Raw genomic sequence first — 23,929 nt, 5'->3', positions numbered from 1 at the left:
GCTGCCTTCACATACTAGTCCAAGTTTCCAAGCTGATGTTGCTCTTATGGAGGGTTCCAAAGCGACTATTTCTTTTCCATGCATAGCTCTGCAGTTTTTTAAATCAAGCCATTTGTAATGAGGGAACACAGTTCCTATGGTTCCAGTCCTCATGAGTGGCTGTAGTTTAGAAAAAATTTTCAAAAGTTGGATGTGCTAATTCAGTATGTCTAGTTTGGCCCAAAGGTTCCCTTTTAATGGTCACAAACTGGAGTCTGAAGGCCTTACAAATACAGTCTAGGGATTTTTTTTACTAGCATTAGGGGGGGAGTTTTAATTCAACCTTATTTGAAGAGGAAGCATATCCAAAGCAATGTATGTAATTTTCCTTGTGGTATAATTAGAAACCAACACCAATCAGCCACCCGTATTAGTGTTGTTACCCTCTTTACGCCCAGGAATGAAGTGGAATAGAAACTAATACCATTTAATTCTTGTCACTCCAGCAAATTAGCAGAAACATGACAACTCTTGTAATGTTATCTAGAGCTAATATATGTCAGGCTCAAAGTGTAAATGGCATTAGAATATCAATGTTTCTATTTTTAATATCAAGCCTAATCCCTTGTCTGCAGTTGGGAGGGTGATCATTTTTTTAAATAAGAGAGTTACCCAAACAGGATTTCATATACATACAGACAATGTCATTTTCCCCCCTCAACCTTGAAATGTTCGTGTGTTAATAACTTGATGCACCATTGCTATTTGTCCCCCACAGGCTTTGGTAGCTGCAGTATCTTGTACAGCCTAGCAAATTGGATGGACTTTTCCCTGCCTTGGCCCAGCTTTTTCTGTTAAGCAGCCAGGAGAGAAAGAGAGAAAGTCCTTCCATTTGTTTGCTCAAGGAAGAACAGTAAATGCAAGCATGGACAAGTTCCTGTAGCTAAGTCAGGGAGAATATGCAAATTCATGTGATATGAACTGGAAAAAATTCCAGAAAATCCAGAATGGTACTGCACAAATTAATCACTGCCTATATATTCATGGTGCTGCACATTTGCATGACATGACAACCCCCCCTGGCAATAAGTCACAGTTGGTTGCTTGATTGTGCAAACAACACATAGTGCCCAACAGATGGTCAGGCTCACTGTGGGTTGTTGGCCTCCTCCATCAACTTGGGCCCTCCCAGAGGAACTGTGTCAGGAATGACTTCTCCCCATTCCCTGCTGCAGTTATGAGCTAATTTTGGCTGACTGTGGCTCCCCCCCCCCCTTTTTCCTCTGGAGTTCATTGAAACCAGCTTGACAGAAAGCTTTTGCGATCCCTATTTTGATAGCCATTGACAGTCCTTTCAAAGTGCTCAAGTGGCACCTTGAAGAAGGTAGCTGTCAGAACTTTTCCTGCTGGGTTTGTACAAAAATTGTGCAAACAGTTGTATATTAAAAAATAGCCACCTTTGTGCAACTGCAGAGGTTCACTGTCAAGGAAAAGCAAAGGTGTGAGTGATCTTTGCTGGTGATAAGAGAGTGGTGTGATTTATGCCCTTTTAAAGGAAAGAGTCTTAACTCTTTTTTTCTCATTTTGACATTCCTCAGGACAACACACATTTTGCATTTTCTGCAAAGATCCAGCTGCTTGGGAAAGGGCAAAAGGAGTTCTGACAGATTCAGGTTCATTTTAAAAGGGAATTTTGACAGGGCAAGGGTCATACTGGAGTTTCTGGACAGGGACATACTGCAGTGTATGTTCTAGTCCAAAAGACTCCATTTCCCTGCCCCAAAACAAACAAACAGACTACAGTGAGGAAAAGTGTCTCATTCTCAACCAAAGTTGGTCTGAGTTTACATGTTGTGTGGGGTTCTCATGCCATGTGAACTCAGTCTGTGTGTTCAGTGACTTCAGGCTGGAACCATTTCAAGAGTTTTGATTTTAATTTTGAATAAAATGGGTTTGGGATTATTCCTCTCCTCAACTTTAAAAAACAAGAACATAAAACCAATCTCCCTGCAAAAGAGGGAGACTTGTGCCCACCTTGTATTTAAAGAAAAGGCAAAATTAATCTGCTTTCTTAAACATAATCCTTATTTTGCAGGGAAGGGCAGTCTTTTGTATCCTACAACTTACAAAAATCAAGAGAGCTAACGCCAGTTCACACCCTAAGTTGGATCTTCAGAACTACACAACAAACACTGTGGTTCAGTTTTCAAACTGTTTGCATTGTTTTGTAAAAAGTGTTCTTAAGATGGATGTGAGTAACACCACCACAAACAAGCTCCACTGGGCTTATCACTTCCCCGTATCACTAAAGTCCCAGTTCCCTCAAAATCTTAGGATAATGTATCTACTCTAAACTCCCTTGAAATGACATCACCACAGTCTAGGTTAAATTTTACAAGACCACTGGCACACGCTGATAAGTAAATTGTCATGAGGGCTTTACTGTGAAATTTTAATTATAGTAAATCGGTACTGCATCCCATAATTCAAAACTATGCTTGCAACAGCAGGTTTTTTGCATAAGAAGAACAAGGCTTCTATTTAGATAACTTATCCTTCCATGCAATGCATAATGTGATCAAGTTGTTTTTTTTTTAAACTTACTTTTCTTTTTCATTTTTCAATATAATGCCAATGGTTTATACTTCCCCCTTTGGGCCACATCTGCTAGCATTCCCTCCCTTTTAGGTTTCTCCTTTAATTCTTCATTTCATGCTGTATTTGAAGAGGACTTAAGGGTTTCATGTAAAGTCATTAAGCAAAAATTGGATAAAGAAACCATTACATAGAAATAAATAAACATAAAAGCATCAAGATTTTAAAATGTACAGTACATTCAACTACACAACCAAAGAACATCTACTTTCCACAAAATCCTACTGCTATCTTTCCTAGAACAAGTAGTGGGCAAAATGTCCTTTAGTTCCAGTGGATCTTAGGGGTGAAGATGAGGCAGGAAAAGAAGCTGGGCCAGACGATTCAGTGGACCAGAAATCCTGCTCTTGTTGACCAGGCAAGGACAGAAAGCCATACTTGGTTGGTATTTATTTATAGAAAGCATTTTCACCTCACTCTTCAGCCAAAGCAGCTCTCAGTCCAAGCTAGTTAAGATCAGTATTAAGTGCGATCATCCCTGCCTACAGGTTTTCAGGCTAAATGGCATTGCACAAAAAGAAGAAAGGGAGGAGAAAAGCATGCCAATGCAGAGACCAGTTTTTAAAGCCTCATCATTCTTGTAATACTTGTAACCTCCTGGAATGGAAAGAGAGGCAGAGAGGGAAGGACCTAATTGGAGCTGGCCACACAGCAGAGCGGGTGGTGTGATTGTGCTTCCCAGCTTTCTGTCCATGAGCCTGGCCAGTCGAGAGCCCTTCCATGGCCTGCCTAACACAGGAAGGCCTTAGTGGAAGTACAGTGGTACCTCACCTTGCAAACTTAATCCATTCCACGACTCTGGTAGTGACCCAAATTGGTTGTGAGCCAAGTCTAATTTCCCCGTAAGGTTCAATGTAAATAAAGTTAATCTGTTCTGTAAATATTTTTTTAATCACAAAAAAATCACAAAAAACAACAAAGTGACAAAGTACAGTACAGTAGAGAACACAAACCTAGGTGGGGGAAGGTTATTGTTTGGAGGGAAAGTCCAAACCATAATCGTGCAATAGCGATCGTGCTGAGGGGGCGGAGATGGGCGCAATCGTGCTCGTGCTCATGCAGGGAAGATGGGCGTGCTCACGATCATGTTTGTGTGGCAACATGGCTGCGATTGTGTTTGTCACCAATGCGGAGTTCAAAAACTGAGGCAATTTTTTTCTGAAATTTCTGTTTGTAACCCGATTTAGTCATGAACTTGTTGCCAGTTGCAGCACCCCAAAATACCTCAAAAGTAGTTGGCCAGAGGAAGGCCACATAGTAAAAACACTGCAGTTATACTATCCCAGAAGGGAGCGGGGATAAGAACAAAATGAACTTTCTGTAACCCACTGCTAACAGGCTAGCCTGACCTCGAATTCAGCAATCAAAGGGACAGTGGAAACTGGTTCTAACCGCCATGAAAGTTGCAAACGTGCAGGGAGTAAGAACATGGCAAGCCTGTGTGAATCTCGAGGAGTTAAGAAATAGACATGGGAAATGTCTGGTCCTTGACAGAAGAAAGGAATCTTTGAAGCTAACAGCAGTGGGGGGTGTGGCTACATTGATGTATTGATGCATTAGTTGTGTATTAGGTGACCTAATTGGTTACCTAGGGTATAAAACGCATGTACTGGGGTGCAACTTTTGAGACACTGCTTTGGGCTGAATGTCCCCCTTTGTCTCCCTTTATTCTATAGTGCACTAGAATAAAGCTGGTTTTGGCTCTAAGTCTCATCTCAGCTCCTTTTGACTCGGGTCTGGGGTCCACCCGGGTTTGCCCTAGCTGTTGACTGACTGAGTTTGGTAACAAACTGAGGCGTTCATGAGCCGAGGTACTGCTGTACTGCAAGAGCACTTTTGTCCTAAAGCCTGAAGAGAGGACAGTTCTAAGGAGCTTGCTAGGCCAGGCCCTGAGTCTCTCCTGAAAAGCCTTTGCTTATTAGTGCTGCTCCCCTTACATTCTTCTGAATTGAACATTCCTGAGGAGCTCTGCTGCCAGCCCTTTGCTTTTTGTATGGGCCCGAGATAGAGGTGGGGGAGCTCAGCCCCATGTGCCAATTGTGGGGCTCCCCGGAGGGGTCCCTCCTCCAAACAATTGCTTGCTGATTACCTGGCTTTATGCCGTCTACCCCCTCCTTGCAAAATGGTTGAATGGTCTTTCCCAAGGTTTTGTTGGCAGAAACCGCTTTAAGTCAGCAGCTTTAAGTGGCATTTTAGTATTCTGGCCAGCCACCCTGTGCCTTCAGCGCCACCTACCACTGCAGGCAGTTTCCCAGCTCTTCTCCAGGGCTGAATGTGGCCCTTGGGCTCAGGGCAGGCTGCCGGCCTTCGAGGGCCTCTGGGCAAGCCAGCTTCTGGAGACCTCCTCCCTTCTCACTGTCCTTGCTCCTCATCCTTTTCTTCATCAGTCCTCTGACATGCTTGCCTGGCAGGCAGAGAGCCGGGAGCAGGCAGGCAGCTGCATCTCCTCCACCACCACCACCTCCTCCTCCTCCTCCTCTGTTTCCTGGCCAAGAGAACAAGCAGCCCTGCTATGGCCATGGGGCTCTTTTCAGTCGCCCCCCTCAGCAGGTGCCTGATTGACTACCAGGACCGAGGAGTTAAACCATTCCCCCAAGGAGCCCAGTTTTGGTGACATGGATGCAGGAAGGTCTGGAGTGCCGCTGTTTCCCTCCTTTTTATACAGGTAGGGAAGCAGGAGGGGCCACAAACACAGAATACAGGCTGTGAATGCGTTGTATCTTGCAGAGTACCCTTGAAATGGCCAAGAACTGCAGGATTATTAGGCATTCTGCTCAACGCAGCCAGTTTAAGTACACACACCATCTCTGAAAAACTGTTCTTTGGGGCCTAGCAATTTTCTTCCCACAGTGAGAGGGGGTGTGTTATACAGGGTTGTTTATTATAAACTTTAATAGAACTGAAGCCCAAGGTGCAGGCATCGTATATTGGAGATAGCCTTCTGATGGGAGTGCACAGTATGGCCTATTATTGGAAGATCTGAATATAGTGTCCTGCATTCAGGGCAGAATAAAACTAGAAGCCACAGACAAGCTAGTGGTCCAATTATCCCCTCAAGAAATAGCTCCACTCATCCCCACTTAGATAAAACATTACAAAATGCAGTCTTCTACCTGTTATGCTGCCTGACAGAGCTGGGGTGGTGCCCGCCTTCCTCCTCCAGTATTGCTGCAGTGGGAGAGAGATTCAAGGAGCCTTTCTACATAGCAAAATGCTCAGTCTTCAAAAATCTTACTGCTTTGTATTTTACAGTGGAGATTCCCACTTAAAAATGTGTACAGAGATTTATTTAATTATTCATTCACTAGATTTATATCACACCTTTGTTCTTTTAAAGAACTCAAAGCAGCTTACATCATTCTCTCCCTCCTGCTTTCAATCTTTTCCCCACAACAACAACCCTGTGAGGTAGGTTGAGTTGAAAGACAGTGACAGGCCCAAAGTCACCCAGTTGGCTCCATGGCTGAACAGGAAGTGGAACCCAGATCTCCTGAGTCCCAGTCCTGTGCTCTTAACCACTATACTACACTGGCTTTTGAAATGAATATGTTAGGGAAAGGGGTACACAAAGATATGTCCCTTAGCAAAAATAATATTCAAACATTTATTATATTAGAAAAATATCTTACAAAATTAATAAAATTGTCTATAATTTCTCAAAATATGTACAGTACTTGGAGAAATATATACAAAATCTTCTATCTATTGTAAGCCATCCAGAGACAACAGTGAGTGATGGCCTACAAATGCCCTAAATACATACATACATACATACAAATAATTCACGCAAACTTAAAAGCAAAGACTGAAAGGATAATCTAAGCTTAACACTAGAAACATTCTCAAAGTTGCAGATAAACCTAAGTTAAGGTAAGAAAAGTGAGAAACTGAAAGAAACCAAAGTTGATCAGTTTGTCCATCCTCAGCAGAAGTTAAATTAGAACCAATGGAACTGGTCTCTTCCTATTTCTATGCCAATACTAATACAATTCAAGCAATTTATCATAATATATTTAATTGCATAAAGTTAGTTGGAGGTGACCTGAAGATATTTAGCTCCCAAGCCTCTGAATATCCACTCTCTACCAACATTCTGGGTTTTTTGGCCTACTTTTACCATATGATGCTGCAACAGAACAATAATCAGTTGTCATTTCTGGCATAGCAAAACAGTCCCCTCATGCTTGGTCCCCAGCAATCTCTTCACTTTACAATGCCTGTCTAATGTGGCAAGTTATGGCTTTCTGTGGTGATTATTTTCATCACATTTGAAGTAAATCATGTTTCAGTGGTCCCAAAATATGGGGAGTTTCTTTCTCCCCCCCCCCGCCAATTTATATCCTGCCTTTTTCCTACAAAGGGCTCAAGGCAGCTTACATCATTCTCCTCCTCCATCTTATCCCCACAACAACAACCCTGTGAGGTAGGTTGGGCTGAGAATCTGACTGGCCCAAAGTCACCCAGTTGGCTCCATGGCTGAGCGGGGACTAGAACCCAGTTCGCCTGAGTCCCAGTCCCAGGCTCTTAACCACTACACCACACTGGCTCTCTTTTATTATATATTTATTAAAAGCTTTTGTATGCCATCCTTTATATAAATATCCCAGGACGGCTTTCAACAATTTTAGAGTCAAAGGACCATGCTATGCCTGCAAAGGTGATTTCCAGAGGAGAGCTGTGTCTTTCCTATTATGGATGATAATACGAACCTCTGCATGCTTGGGAAGGTCCTATTCCTAAATGGCAAGGCTGCACACAGACTTGCTTGCAGATCGAGTGGGTGTTAGGCAATTAGTTCCCTAAACTAAACCTACTGACTGTTTAGTAACAGATCAGACCTGCATTGAGTTCCTGAAGATAGGGCAGTGAGTGACTGAGTTATTAATCCTTGGGCATGTATCAGTCTGTGCAAAAGCTGTGTGGCTGCTGTCACCAGAACAAGCAGTCTGAAGCAAGAGCAGCATTAAAAAGACAGTACAAATACCTGCATGTGTTCCATCACAACTTTGTTTTCATGCTTCAGAAGAGAGCCATAGATATCCATTGGTAAGATCTCACAGCGCTGAAGACAAAATTGGTTCAGATTGGCTTTTTTAGTAGTTCGGTGCTTGTTATTCTTTCTCTTGGGTAACCACATTATCTGACAATTCTGCTATGCCTGAGAACAGCAATTCCAACATTGGTCTTCAGCTGTGCCTATTCAATGTGGCCACCAAACTTCGTAGTGTCTTACATTTTCTTTTCCTTTATTTCTATTTGTCTGATGTTGCATGACTGCACACAGTTGTGAAGAAAGTCCTGACATCTCCAGTAAAAAAGAACCAGGCAGCAGATGATGTGAAAGACGTTTGTTTAGCTAGACAGAATAAACAATAAACCATGTTGGATTAAGTGGATGAACGGGTAGGGACTGCTTCCTATATTCCCACATTTTTATCATTGTTGCACTGAAAAGGGTCATCAACCACAAAAATACATGAATGAAAAAAATACCAACCATACTTAGTTAAGGTACCAAGGAGCTTCTCCCCAGTGGAATAGCAGGTGTGCCCCCCACTCTAGTCAGGACTGAGGTGGAGCAAAGCTGAAGCCTTTACTCTTTTTTTGTAAACCGTCCTGAGATGCTAGTAGTGGACGGCTATTAGAAAAGCTTTTATTAAATAAATAAATTAATAAAAAGCCTTGTTCTCTACATGCTGGCAGTCTTTTGTTTTCAATCAGCCATGCAGGCTCTTAAGATCTGAAGCACACATTACTATAAAAGCAAGGAGGATGAATTCCACAGAAGCATTTTCAGAGAAGAGAGCAACTTTGCAAAGTTTCACATTTACATTTGTTTATTTGGGTTTCATGACTCAGCCCTTTCTGCATTTAAAAAAATAAAATTGGATCTAAAAATGAGGGTGGTTTTTTTTTTTTTTTGGAAAAGACTAATGCTGAGTGACCTCTGTAAGTTGGCCAAGCTTTTTACGATTATGCCAAGTCAGGTGATTCTTTCAGTAGCTCTCTAAAATGCCATCTGATGATGAAGTGTCTTTCTAGCCCTTCAAGGTTGAATGCTGGTGCGATAACAAATCAGCAGTCGTCTGTGCTCTTGGAACTAATCAGGTAGTCAATGTAAAACTTTAAGCAGAGAACTTTAAAAAAATAAATGGTACTAAATTTAAGATGCTGGCAAACTATGAAGACTTTTTGTTGTCTTCTTGGGGTTTTCATTTTAACCATTCTGATACGTGTATATGATTATTAAGATTATAATTTTTACTACTGTTTACTCTGAAATTACCTTAAGTGTAAAGGACAAAATGTTATATCTGTTGCCAGTCTGCCTGGGACTTCTCAAGCTGTCACAGGCCACCTGCCATATTTGATAGTCCATCCTTGAGGGAGTTGAAAAACTCTTCTGCTTCTACAGGATAAAAAGTGTGTATGTGGAAGGGTAGGATCAGCAATCATCAAGCACCTTTTAGGCTTGGTAGATTAAACCTCATGGAATCAGACACTTGGCTTTATATAAAAAAATTAAATTATATATAAACACGAGGCTTATCTATTGAGTACTCTCAGTCTGTAGCCTCTCTACCTGCAGGCCGGAACCGGTGGGTGTCACCCTTATCTACTTCCTGGAAGTGAAGGCTGGTAAATATGTCGATGGATTGTGTGGTGGGGTGGGATAAAGGAGCTAGTATTGCTGTTCCTCTTGTCTTGCATGCTTTCTGGATGCCTGAAGAGGGTGGACAAAGGAAAAGTGAATGGTATTAAATGGGCCTCAGGTGTCCTTGCATTGGTCCAACAGTATCCTCCATTTGGTTCACCCACTGAAGACTGGTCCACAGGTGGCTTTGAGTGGGTGCATTTGCAAAGTTTTTCCAGAGAGACAAGAAACATCTGTGGCACCTTGAAGACAAACACATTCATTGTGGGATAGCCATCATAAGTGCTTAATCCACAATAAATTTGTTTGCCTTTAAGGTGTCACGAAAAGAGCTGCTTTTACTTAAGAGATGTGCACAGATACTCCTTCCTCTGGAAATAACTATGTAATTCTGACTGTGTGTGTATGAGAGAGGATGTGGGGTGGCTCTTAAACTGAAAGGGCATCCCCCTGCCCACAAAATAAACTTTAGCCATAACTGGCGCACTCAGCTTTCGCCCCAGAGATTTTTACTGTTCAAGATGGAATGTCAAGAAATTAATGAAGGAGATAAAGCAGAACGTTAGATAATGCTCATAGAATTGTAGTTGACAGGGTTGAAAAGGACATCTTGGGTCATTTAGTCCATATACTTGCAGTAACTATGGAAGATTGCCCTCTACTGCAATCTCTTAAGTGTTTTATCTGATGCTGACACTCCTTGTTCACTGGTACAAACAGTGCTAATATACTGGCTAAATGAATAGTATTGGCAAGTACAGTGTAATGCGGGCAACTTTTCTCTTTGAGCACTATTCATAATATATAATAGGTAAAGACAGGTCCAAAAGAGGATTGGCTTCTCCTTGTAAAAACTAGCTAAGCACACAGAAAAGCTCTTTTACTGAATATTAATTTTCCCAATTTTGAAAAGTCATATAAATTGGGCCCATCCCAAAATGAACTCAGATATAATTGTCAAAATCAAGCTCTAGATTCTTATAACCTTAAAATTAGAACATAGGAATTTGTCATTTTGTTTAATTCACACGCTACTTTATTTAGTTCAGACCTTCCATTACATATGGCTACACTATATAGCCATAGCTTTAGTTGCCACAGCTCAGTTACAATCTTTCCACTGCACCACCCAGCAATAATATTGATAAAACACTGACCTTCTTCACTAGGTTTGTTTGTTTGTTTGTTTATTTATTTAAAACATTTCTATGCCGCCCCCATCGCAGCATAGAAATTGTTGTCATAAGGTTTGCAAAATAATGTTTAAGAAAACTACAGAAATTATGAAGTGCTGTTTAAATGCTGGGCATGAGTATTATTTTCATTTTCTTTACCTGAACACACAGAGCTCTGAGAAGCAGAGGGATTACCGAAAAGGAATCATGACCATCATCCACTAGGAATCCTTCACAAAGGTCATTCACAATATCCTGCAGTGGTTCCCCAGGTGTGAATAGATCCAAGGGAGAGCTCCATAAATGCAAGTAATTGACCTTGGCCACTAAAGCAAATGCAATGTTTCAGCTCCTTGCCCAGTATTCCTTTCTGTCAAAAAAGGCAGGGGACAAAGAGTATGTGTGTGTGAGAGAGAGGGAGAGATTTGTACAGACATGAACTCTATGACTAAACAGCCAATGTTGCTTCACCATTCTTCAAGATCGCCACAACAAAGCATAAATGTCTTTCCACCGGTCAAGACATGGGCAGAGTTTTGATTAAGCCCTGCTCTACATGTTCAGTGTATGAGGCAATAGAATGCTGGTTGGACAGGACAGGCAGTCCTACTTCAAATTGCAAATGACAGATTACAGTTTTTAAGGCTCTGCTACTGAGGATCTCCCTGCAAGCAGAAAATTAGAACAACAGAAAAAGATAGAACCTTCTCTTGATGTTGCTTCTTTTGCCATACACAGTTTTCCTTCCCTCTCTCCCTTCTCGTCTTTCTCCTTTTCACCTGGGAAAACATTCAGAACCAAAAGCAGTAGTCCATCTATTCTCTGATGTGGTACAGTCTACCATTTCAGGAATCTAGTGCTTCATTCTCTAGTGTGTATATAGTAGAGAAAAGGTTACATAAATATTTGCATCCCTTTCCCATGGTCAAGGGAAGTGGAAAGAACAATGGTTGCTTCCAGCATCTTTAGCTTCTGGGAAGATGGAAGTTCTTGGGAAGGTGAACAGGGCAAAAATATATGAAGGGAGATTTGAACTTTCCATTTCCTTGAGTTGGTTATATAATATCTTCTGGCATGAAATCCATCCACTGACGGTAATGTGATTTTGTCTGCTTCCACCATAACGTAGCAGAAAGTTGTTTATCTATGACTTATCATATATTGAAACAATTTTTAACTCAGTGGTGTATATATATATTGGCTATATATTGCCAACTGAACGTGGTAAACTTTGCAACTGAAGCATCAGAAGACATATTGTCACTAGCTGATAAAATCTGAAGCTCAAACACTTTTAAAGAATAGCTTGCATCTTGTAGCCCTTTTTTGTGGAGGGAGGAGTGGAGAAAAGATGGCCAGGAATACATAAATTACATTTTAGTTCTGATATCTTCATAGTACTCTTTAAAACAAGACAAAAAACAAACTCTTGCCCACAGTTGGAGTTACCAAAAGTGCAACAGAAAATCTTTCAATATTTCACCTATTTCTTAGAAACCAAGTTTTATGCTGAGGAAGACAATTTGTAGGCCTAAACATCTGGAGAACCTCAAGTTGCTCCCCACTCCTTTATACTCTAACATTTGAGTTGAGAGACACCATAAACTTGTACATGTCTACTCAAAATTATGCCCCATTAGTTTGATGATTGGGCCTTCTGGCACTCTACTATTCTATGGCTCTATGAAAGGGCTGTCATAACTGGTCAGGTTTGTTTGTCTATGTTCTGCCTAAAATGCAGCCAAAATAATGGGTCTCACACTGACCCACCCCACTAATAATATTGAAGGACCAGAGTGCTCTGGGGTTAACTTCTGGGTACTGTTGCCACCTTGTATCTTATGAGACTCTGCTTCATTTTCTTTGTGGCAATATTTCTGGTTTAGGCAGAGGAAAGACAAGAAACCTGGTAGCTTATTTCGCAACCATGGGATATTCTCCTTACTCTGTGTGGGAGAATGGACTGGAGAGGATAGTACAAACCTGAACTTCTGCCCAGAATGTCCAGATGGCTGCAGATGGCTTTGAGAAACAGCATGATGGAGTTAGAAGCCAAGGGCAAAGGCTTTTCCTATGATTTTCACATGCTGGCTGAATGGATCGTCAAGGCTAGAAAATATTGCTTAGACTGCTAAAAAATATGGAACATTGGCAGAAACTGTCAGGTAAGGATCAAAGTATATTAGAGGGGAGCAAGAGATTGAATGGACAGTGGGACCATAAAAATATAAAGCCTAAAATAACCTATGAGTCCATTGGGTGGAAGAGATGGCACAGCAGATGATGCAACGATGCTTTCTCACTGGGAGAAAGCATTTAGCCCTTTAACTTTTCTGAGTAGAGAGGACAGTGTGGGATGCATGTGCCATCCCCGCCCTGTCCAGTCACAACCTTCTGCATGTTGACACAGAGGCTGTTAATCTACTTTTAGTCTTGTCAAAGAATTGAGATCTGCACACTACATGAAGAGTATTTCCTTTCCTGTTTCTTTGCTGTATGAACCTCTAGGTGGTGCTGTGGTACAGTGGAATGTTGTAATAACATCAGGAAGAAAACTGTTTCCCCAGGCTTTCACAAATAATGCCACATTTTCCTTGCTCAACAAACACATATGCTCAACAAAACTGCTGCTTAAAGCAGAAGTGAGAGAATCCAGTAAAAAGGAGAAATATATGCTTCATCTAGAAAAGCTTCACGGCTGCAGCAGAGCTGGAATCAAGTTTGGGTGTCCATGGCAGCATTCCAACATGGAATGCTGATAGGGCAGCATTCCTCATCTCATGGAACTTTGTGTCAGGTGATCGTGTGACCATATTTGGGTGAACCTCACTGCACAGCTCCCATGGCAATACAAGGAAATGGACAGAGTGAGGTGGTGTTGTGAGTGGTGCTTCTCCATCCAAACAATATCAGTCTCACCAGCATTTCTTTGCTTAATGATCTTTACTGATACATTTGAGCCTCTGAGCATACACAAAATGAAATGTGGAACACTTTCTACCATTCATCTCCTGATGCTTTCTTTATGAATCCACCAGTGTCTTAGCCTGGGTGGAGGAGTGCTGCGAAAGCAGGCAGGCCTCTGCTCCTCTCATTGTGCCCCTAATTGGGCTTCCTCTGATGATGATGGTGAGCGACTGGGTCCACTGCTTCAGGGGTTGGAGGTTCTCCATCAGAGAGATTGCCCATTTCAACATCTCCTCAAAAGCTGTAGTTCCTCTTTGTTCCCACAGGCAGGTGGACTGGTCCTCCCTCTGCCATTGGACTAATTTTCCTCACATGCATCTCTTGTTGAGTCTCAGGACCTTGAACCACAGCTAGAGTCTGAACTGTTTCAAACACAGTCTCATAATCAGAATCTGAATAGCCAGCACAGGGAGCCTCCCATAAGTACACCTGAAATTTGACCTGATGCATGCAAGGTGGTTTGAATTCCTGAACAGGAGTTGTGTTGCAAATTAAACTGGCTAGAATCTGCCACTGAAGTTAACTTATTTCTCAGCTGAAATGCAGTTAATACACTGAAGGAGGTTCAAATTACAAATGAGCATCGCATGAACTAGTGCGTTCCCTGAGGTTCATTATATACAACGTGACCTGAAGTAACTTCTGGAAACTGCCATACTGGTTGCACGAGGGGCAACTGGACACAGACAGTTTCACTGTTTTCTCTTTTCCTGTGTTGTTTTTCTTTTTACAACCTCCCCTCCAAGTTGCATGAGTATCTGCCTATTTTCCTGAGCGGGATTTTAAAAGAGCATCTTTATGAGGATAGTTTTGATAAGAAACATGGCCCTCTGGAAAAGAGATAATCTCTCCCTTGCTGCTACCTGAAAATCCAATCCAGACTGCTGGTTTCTGCAGCTGCTTTGGGTAAAACAAACATTTTTTGAGGGGGGGAATTAATGCCATCAAGCATCTTATAGGGCTCATTATGAGGTTGTAGAAGTAAGACTGCTTTAGAACAGCATCTCAGATTTTACAGAGACACCCCAAGGAAAACAAAATTACCAAAACGATCGTGTAACTTTGCGGCCGCAAATGGGTATCTCTGTAAAATCCGAGACGCTGAGTGACACGGAAACTTCTTCCTTTCCTGTTGTTCCCCTACATAACCTCTAGGTGGAATAGCTGAAATACACAAGGTGAAGCAGCATTGCTTTCCCAATTCTAAAGGGAAAAAAAGAGAGAGAATGTGCTTTGAGAAAGCAGGAGCAAAACTTGGAGGATCACAAGATCATCCACAGAGCCCATAAACAACCATGAGGAAGGAATCATGAGCACACCATAAATGCCTTGTGGAGCGAAGCTCCTCGCACTTTAGGGAAAGGAGTGGAATAGAAGCACACTCTTTGGAGGTGCACGTAGCCCAAGTGATGCTCAGTGGCTTTGAAATGCACAATGATGTACCACGCAGATGAACTTGGCTGTGCATTTTCTTCAGCACAGCTTCAAAACATTTCCTTTCCAGATGGTCCCACTTTGGTAAATTTGAACGAAACACCCACTTGCTGCTTTCCTAGTCTTTCAGGTCAGTGCCACTTTTGTAGCTTTTTTCTTCCAGAATCTTTGCTAAAGCATGTACTGCTGATTATTTTTTATTTTGTTTGAAATGGAACTACTATAAAAAAAGGGATGAAAAGCACTGCTGCAGAAAGCATTTCCTCTCGTGAAAGCTATGACCCTAAGGGGTAAGGAATCCTGCATAATTCTACACTTGACATTACATTTTTGTTAAGCATTTATAAGGACATAAAACAAATGTTAATAAAGGAATAAATCATTTCAGTCCTTTGGGCACTATTAAAAACATAAATTATGATGATTTTATTTGTCTCTTAATTCAGTGACTTCCTACGAAACACAGTTATTTGACAAACTATGCGTGATGCTAATTTTTATGCCCTGTTAATATACATCCTATATAATAAAGAAAACTAATTCTTCAAGTATCAGTCCTTATGCAGCTGTCCACAAACAGAAGGAGGGCTTTAGTAGGCTTAAGGGAACCCAAAACTTTGAAGTACAAAAATAGCTTTATTTAACCCCTCACCATAAACTTAAAGATGGGTGAGACTTCCCAAAACAGCCTAATGAGAACAGATCATGCTCAATGGTTAGAGAGAGAATGCTGAGTCTCATGTTGCTGTTGATGTATTATATTTCTTTCTCTTCTTCCTTCCTTCCAAGGAAGTCAGGTTGGCTTACATAATTCTACCAGTTAGCTCAACAGCTGCATAGGTTGGACTGAGAGTGTGTGACTGGCCCAAAGCCACCCAGTGAACTTCATGGCTGAGTGGGGACTAGAAAATAGATCTCCCAAATCCCAGGCCTGCACTCTTAACCACTATATCCCACTAGCTTTCAGTGTTGAGGGCTGAGGAATAGAAACTTGGAAGAGGAAGAGTGAAATGGAAAGGAACCTTCTTAACAAAATTCTGGTTGGCTGGCTGGCTGGATTCCTGAACACAAACCGTTCATACTGCTACATTTTGTTGCAGTTCCTACTTCTAGTAAGAGAAGCCCCTTTGTACAGTGTGAGAAGGCCTACTTCTAGGCAGGAGTGGAGTCTGCAACTAATGCCAGCAATGCTCTTTCTCCCAACGTTTAGACTAGGGCAATGTGCAATATTTTGTACATATTTATCTACATCATAGCAAGCCATCTTGCATATTTCTTTGACTGACATACATTACTGTTGGAAACACAGTGTGCCACTACTTTTGGAAAAAATTCCTCCTGTGTGGTGAGAACCGTAGCATTTTGTAATATATTTTACTTACTAGCATCAGCTATCTGAACTTGAAGGACACTGGGTAGGATTCCGCTAGAAACTTGGGATGCAGGCAAAGAGGCAACTACTCCCCTGCAATCCCTTGTGCACAAGACCTCACACTTGGAGAGTGGCATACAGCACCCTGAGTTTTCCTCATCTTGTTGTGTTTAAATCTGGAATTGGCACATATTTAATTGATGTGGCTCCCATTTGATGTACATGATGTACTCAGCACTGTGGCATTGCAAATATTGTTATTGTGGCACGGAAGTTAAGTAAGCAAAAACAAACTAGCACTTGTTGCTGCATAAATGTTTATCCCTTTGCTGCGCCATGTCTAAATGAGCTGTACTGCCACCCACTGTCTCCAGGAGTCACACAACTAGTTGAAGTACCACATGGACTCACATTAAATGCACCTGTTTCTGGAAGGCCTCAGAATTTGTGGGCAAGCATTTCTAAAGCAAAGAGCATCATGGAAACCAAAAGAGATATCAAAACAACTCCAGAATCAAGCTGTGAAGAAGCACTGCTCATGTTTGGGTTATTAAGAAGTCTCAAATTATGAACATTCCCCAGAGGATATAAATGTACTCTTACAAAATGGAAAGAATATGGCTCCACTGTGAATCTGCCTAGAGAAAACAGACCAAAACTCAGTGAACAGGAATGAAGGGCATTAGAGAAGCAAACAAGAGACTAATGGTAACCCCGGGGGCTGGAGAGATCTGCAGGAAGAACCATCCATGGGACAACTATCATCTGGATACAGTACAAAGGTAGGCCTTATGGAGGAGTGGTGAGAAGAAAGCCTTTGCTGGAAGAAAGCCATATCAAAGCCCATTTGGAGTTTGCAAAAAGGCATATGGGGGCCCAGCAAACATGTGGGAAAAGTTTCTCAGGTCCTTGAAACTTTTTGGCCTTGCTGTAAAATGCCATGTGTGGCCCAAAGCCAAGAGTGCGCATTGCCCTGAGAACATCATTCCCACAGTGTAGTGGTGGTAGCATCATATTGTAGGGATGCACTTCCTCAGTGGGAACTGGAAAACTGATCAGAATTGAGGGAAATAAGGATGGTGCCAAATGCTGGGCAATTCTAGAGAAAAGTCTGCAGAAGAGCTGGGACAGAGGTTCCTTTTCCAGCAGTGGGATGGCCCAAAGTAACACTGACCCAGGAACAAGAACCTGAGTATCTTACAATGACCCAGTCAAACCCAGACCTCTGTCCAACTGAGCATCTGAGGCAAGACTTGAAAGCTGCTATTCAGCAACAGTCCCTACCTAACCTGACAGATTAAGCAGAAAAATAAGCAAACACTGCAGGATCCAAATGTGCAAAACTGACAGAGACTTGCCTAAGAAGACTTGCAGCTGTAATAATTTCCAAAGGTGCTTTGATCAAGTATTGACTCATGGGGGTGAGTACTTATACAACCAACAAGTATTGGTTTGTTTTTGTTTACTTAACTTGTGCACCAAGTTAACAGTGTTAACCATCTTACATACATCAGTTGAAACACAACAAATGTGGAAAAGTCAAAGTTGGACAAGATGCATACTTCTGCGAGGTAAATATTCTGAATCATTTTTCTACCTGCAGAAATTACCATTTTATCATTGTATTTCCAACTTGGATTAATCCATTAACATGCATAAACCTATGCATGTTTATTCAGAAATAGGAACTACCAGGTTTAATAGGGCTTACTTACTAGAAAATATGTATAGGACTCCAACCTAAAAAATATTACCACTGTAAACCATCCCAAAGATTTCTTGTCAGTGAAAGTTACATTTTAAAAGACATTTTTAATAAGCACTTTAAATTTTATGTACTGCCTCTTTTCTGCAAAATTCTCAAAAGGGTGAATATAATTCAGCAATGATTAATCTACCCCTAACCCTGGTATTCTATGCCAATGGCCTGATAAGACCCAAAGTCAAGGAGATGCTCCCAGTTGTTCGAGGCTATTTATCTGAATTGGTCAACATTGACCAATAATGCATGCCACTTTGTCACATTGTGTGATATGGAGCCCATCTCTCCCTTTTCCTATGTGCCCTTTCTAAAACCCACTGATCCCATGAGTGGTTGAAGGGAGGTGGTGGGAGCCCCATCGGTGAGGGTGTTCAAGGATAGGCTGGACATGCACATGGTGGGCATTTCATGGATGGAGCCGGCTGGAGCCAGGGGTCAGACTAGATGGCCTGGGAAGCCCCTTCTGACCCAGTTTCCATATTTCTGTGTCTCTAAGATAGGGATACCACACCTGTCGTTTTCTCTTAATGAGTCCTTATCAGCCCTGCCTTTATGCATTCATTGCCTATCTTATTCATGTGTATATGTTTTAAGGGCCTGTGGTTGATTCTTTATTGAAAATGCAGACCTGGGTCCAAAAAGGGAGATTTGCTTGTGGAAATGGAGGTGCATCTTTTAGGAGCTGCCCTCAACTTTGTGATGCTCACCCAGGGCCCACTTAACTGACTGAGTGCAAATCTCCATCCAGCAGTATCAGCTGTTATATGTGAATATTGGCCCAGAACTCATGTATTTTTGTATAGCTGAAGATAACGAACCCTTTCCGGGGCATGTTGAATCTGGCTACAGTAACCTATGACTTTGTTATTTGTCATTGGGTCTTCTCCAATGTGCTCTGTATTTAAGCTGTTTTTGAAAAGTGTGTGACAACTTCAGCTGGTTCAGAACGCTGCAGCCAGATTATTGATTGGGGCTGGCTCTGGAGAGGTTGACCCCCATATAGCCAGGCCTGGGAAGAAGAGTAGGCATGGTTGGGTACTGCCAAGGTGCCCACAACCTGGCAGGGAGTCAATAGCCAAGAACTCCTGGAGTTAGCTGGTGTCTTCACCCTTGCTACCTGCTTGTTCACTGCCCCTCATTCTGCCCCGACAATGTTGGTGGTGGTGAGAAAGGAGTGGGAGATGTTGCTTGCTCCTTAGCTTGTCTCCCTGCATGTTGAGCAAAAACCTGGTAACAGTGATGAGGAAGAGGATGGGGAACCATGGCAACTTGTGGCAATGGTGAAGAAAGGGATGGCTTGCAGAAGGAGTGGGGGCAGCATTGAGGGTGCCATGCCCTGAGGTGCTCAGAAACCTGGAACTGGCATTGCACATATCAGCTACACTGACTGCTTGTTTCTGAGTACAATGCAAAGTGTGATGCACTGTTAGGCCCAACAAATCCCTACATGATACTGTCTTCTTTCCTAGACTCCTGCTCATGTTTTAGATATTTGGTAGAGACCCTCTTTCCCTCTTGGTTCCATTGTGTTTGTGTCATGAGCTGTGCTTGTCCGTCCGATAAACACAAGTCTCAAACTGCTTCTTTGCAGAATGTTCTTTATTTTTTCTACATATGAATCATCCAGCCAAGTCCCTGAGCATGCACAAAGCAGTTTGTTGACCCCAGTGTGGCAATTATTACCCACAGCTCCTCTTATGAACCTGTGTCCCACTCCAGGAGGAGGTGTGCTGTGAAAACAATAACATCTCCAATCCTCTTGTCATGCCTTTAATTGGGCTTCCCTTCAGTGATGACGGTGAGCCAATGGGTCCACCTCAAGGAGTGGAGTTGCTGCATTGGAGGAACTTTCCATGTCAATGTCCCCTCCCTTGGGCCATGACTCACCAACGTTCCCAGGGTCGAGTTGATCTGCCTCCCTGCCCTTGAGCTAATCACTCCCATTGCTACCTCCTGCTGGGTCTCAGGACCTTGAACAGCTCCCTGCTGTTCAATCTCATAAAAATAAACCATTTCTTTTTCTGAGTCTGAATCTGCCAAATTGGACCAACTTGTGTCCTGTGGGAATGCTTGCCAGAGCCTGCCATTATGCTTACTCACAACAGCTTGGAAGAAAATCAAGAGAAGTTCTTCTTAGTAGCTCTTCCTGGGGTTTTGTCAGGGAAGGCCCATCTTCTCGTTTTCCTGATCTGATCAGTAGATTTTTCTGATTTTTCCGATTTTTCCTGATCTGAGCCATTTTACACAGACTGGCCTTTAGCCTGCTGCATTTTTATGGCCACTGTAAATACATTGCAATTAGTTCAACTCCCACTTGTTTTATTCTTTTTAGTTTTTTGATGTGTTTGATCTTGCTGTTTCGATATCTCTAGTTTACTTTTTATTTTACTGCTCTTAGCCACTGAAGGACACAATGGTAAAAGCTAAACAAACAAAGAGGCCAAAAAGAGCTCCCTGTGGTCAGAAAGCTTTGAATGGTTGCAGGGTTTTTGTTGTTTATTTTTAAAAATTAGATTCTTCTTGATTTGTTACAAGAACTGACCAAAATAAGAGGCTGAACAAATCTATCATTTTTTTGGTATCTATCTTGTAATGTTTATTGCAGTTTAATGTGCTGAGATTTATGGCAGAAGACATTTATTTTTATGAGCACTTAAACAGAAACCGTATTTCACGGAATCATGGAAATGGAATGTAGCAGGAGATTAGAAATGCTGAAAGTGCCATTTAAGAACTGGCCTGTGCATTATGTTCGCCAGGAAACAGCATCTTCATGGCAAACTTCCTGACCTGCCATTGCATTGGTCAGTAGGACTTGCCATGTGAATCCTGCCCAACTCACATTGTTTCCCTGCTCCATGTTGGTTGAGGCTATTACGAAGTTCTAAGAAATGCTTTATTGGAGGGAAAGATTCATATGGGGAGCTAAATTTTATTACCTGAAAGTAGGAAACTAACCATGGAGGAGGAAATCCAAAACAGGCCTCATGTATGTGGGATTAGAGGCAGTGCATTGCATGTCTTGTAGCCCAGGGGACAAATTCCATTTTGGAGAAGCTTTCTAGGGCCCCATTCCAGCAGTGGGTAGAACTGAAGAAAACGTAAAATCCTGACAACTAGTAACATAGCCTAAGAAGATACATTTCTACCTTTTGTAATGGTGGAAAAACTGCACAAAAGCTGGAAAGCCACCAAATGATGAACAGTTGTGTAGAAAGGGAAGAGGGCACTGCCCCCCGGGAAACTCTGAAGAGTTGAATCTGAGCTTCATGCATGAATTTCTGCACCCCAGGTTAGAGGTAAGCTCTACCACAGTAGGGAATGTGATTTTCCAGCATATTTGAGGTTGACAACAAAAGGTCACGATGGGTTAGATGCAGAGGTGCACTTCCCTTCATATGATGTGACTTTCTGTGAATAGGAGACCTTCTATGAAAAAGGGCCTTCAGATCCAAACCTTCACCTCTAGATTCAATGTCCTCCCTCCTCATCAGAAATAGAATTAGTTTCACAAGATACCATATTTTTTGCTCTATAAGATGCACTCCCCCCCCCCTCAAAAGTAAGGGGAAATGTCTGTGTGTCTTATAGAGCGAATGTGTGTGTGTCCGATGCCCGGGGTTACTGCCGGCCCTCCTGCACCATGTGGCACCACCTGGCTGGCATGCGCTCGGTGCGCGCTGCTCCACCCCACCCCCTCTGGCGCAGGTGAGAGCTGTGCCGCTCAGGGGGAGGCGTGTGGAGGAGGAGGAGCCGTGGGCTTTAACCCACCGGCCACACAGAGAGACGGACTGCTCACCCCCACTGCCTGGGAAGACCTGCCGCCGCCGCCACTGCCGCCACGCCGCCTGGAAGACCACCGCTGGCACGCTGTCAGCCTGGCTGCACCACACCTGGCTGGCACGCGCTCGGTGTGCCCTGCTCTGCCCCCCTCCTCCGGCGCAGGTGAGAGCTGTTAATCACAGGTCAGGTGTGTGTTTTCAAATGGCAACCCATCTTTTAATGAAGCCCATGGGGCAGTGATGGGGAATGTGCCTGTGATTATCAGGAAGCTTTCCATGGATCCCTCCTCTAAAAACTAGGTGCGTCTTATGGTCAGGTGCATCTTATAGAGCGAAAAATACGGTAATTGGGTTGAACATGTCTAAATGATTATGAACACCTGCCTGTTTAAACCAATGACAACATTACATGATTTAAACTCAGTGGGGGGGGGAATGGGTGATATTTCAAGCTTTATATCAACATTGTTTACATAAAGAACATACCTTAAGTCTATGGATTTGACAAATGCTATGGTATATTTGTATTTTTTTCCAGTCTCCTTCCCACAGTTACACACCTAGATTAAATTTTTGACCTTTCTTACATATAATAGTAGAAGGAAGGAGGCAAACTCCTCCTTAAGGAGGTTAGGGAAAATATTTGTTTTCTATGCTTGACTTGCTGCCGTATTTGAAAAGTCAAGTTGTATCAAGCTTTCACAGAAACAGAGCAGTAGGAGGTTGTCTTGACATAATCAGAAGAATTCTGCTGTAGATAATTGTTTATGGAAACACTGGCAATGGGTAATAGTGGGCAATAATACTGATGAACAACACAATTCCAGGCACATTAACTCAGAAACAAATTCCACTGTGTTCAGTGGAATTTACTCTTGAGTAAGTGCATTTAGGACTGTAGCCTAAATCTCCATAGCTTCTTGTGTTAGAAAGGCAGATGCAAAGCCTATAACTATGCATGGAGAAAAGTTCACACTAAAACAGTCTATAGCTGATAGGACTGTCAGGGGAATGGAGGGCATTTTAATAAACTTTCAATATTATGTTATAAGAACTCTGTCTGTCTCTCTCATAAATTTAAGTAGCAATAACTGCTCCCCATGAGGATGGTTGAAAAGGTTTAATGCTTTGGTGTCCTCCATTGATTTTTTCCAGCACTGTTGATCATGAGGCCCCACTGAACTCAGGTGGGCAGAAACCTGCCAATGGTCATTTCCCCCAAAGTGGCAGCAGGTGGAAAGCCAAGTCATAGGCTGTTTTGTGGCTGGGGCTGAACTCAACCACAAAATTGAAGTCCATTCAATTTTCCCCTATGGACTGATAGAATGGCCAGTGATTAATTGCCAAAAGGGGGAAAAAAGATGACACAAAAGGATCCTGCTTTGCATAAAAATGCATGTGTCAGCTAATATGCATCAATGCACACTTGGTAAGAATTATTATATTTAAATTGAAATAGAGTTCATCTTGATACTTACTGTGATATGGAAGGCTGCCCAGCTGGCCTGTGATCCTTGTTTGCTCTGCTGGCCAGGCACTCACTGTTGACAGGCATGAAGTTTTAGGGTTTTTGCCTTCAAATGAGAATTGGGCAGAACAGTCATTCAAACAAAGGATTGTCCTTGGTAGAAGAGGACACATGGCAAACCTATAAGCCTGATCCAGGTACCTTAACTATGACTGCTGTGCAGCTGGGATAGCCAATTCCCCTGTACCCATTACCTGCAGGAGGAGGATGAAACAAGCATCTGCTAGAAATGCCCCCTGCCATCCCTGCTTCCCACTCTCCTTCCTTCCAACAGCAAGGCTGAAGATTAAGTCTGCGGTCACCCCTCACCTTTAGGATTGCTCTGCAAATTAAGAGGCTGTGCCATCCCTAGAACAACTTGTGGCAGCCCAGCAGGCTCGGTCTAGCACTCCCATCAGCCCTAGTCAGTATAACCAAGACTGAGGCACCATGGGAGTCACTGTCCAAAACATCTAGAAGACCACAAGTTCCCACCCCATTCTAGAGGTTGGTGTGGCTGGTCATTTGCTTGGGCTTCATCATTGGCAATTTCTCCCCCTGCCTCAGCGAGTAAGAGTTAAGCCACCCATACTCCATGTCTCCAATGCACTGAGTCTAGTCAAAGGTTAGGGTGAGTGATG

The sequence above is a fragment of the Varanus komodoensis genome, unplaced genomic scaffold, assembly GCF_004798865.1.
Source record: "Varanus komodoensis strain SLA01 unplaced genomic scaffold, ASM479886v1 scaffold47, whole genome shotgun sequence".
NCBI lineage: Eukaryota > Metazoa > Chordata > Lepidosauria > Squamata > Varanidae > Varanus > Varanus komodoensis.
Note: the sequence above shows the minus strand (reverse complement) of the source record.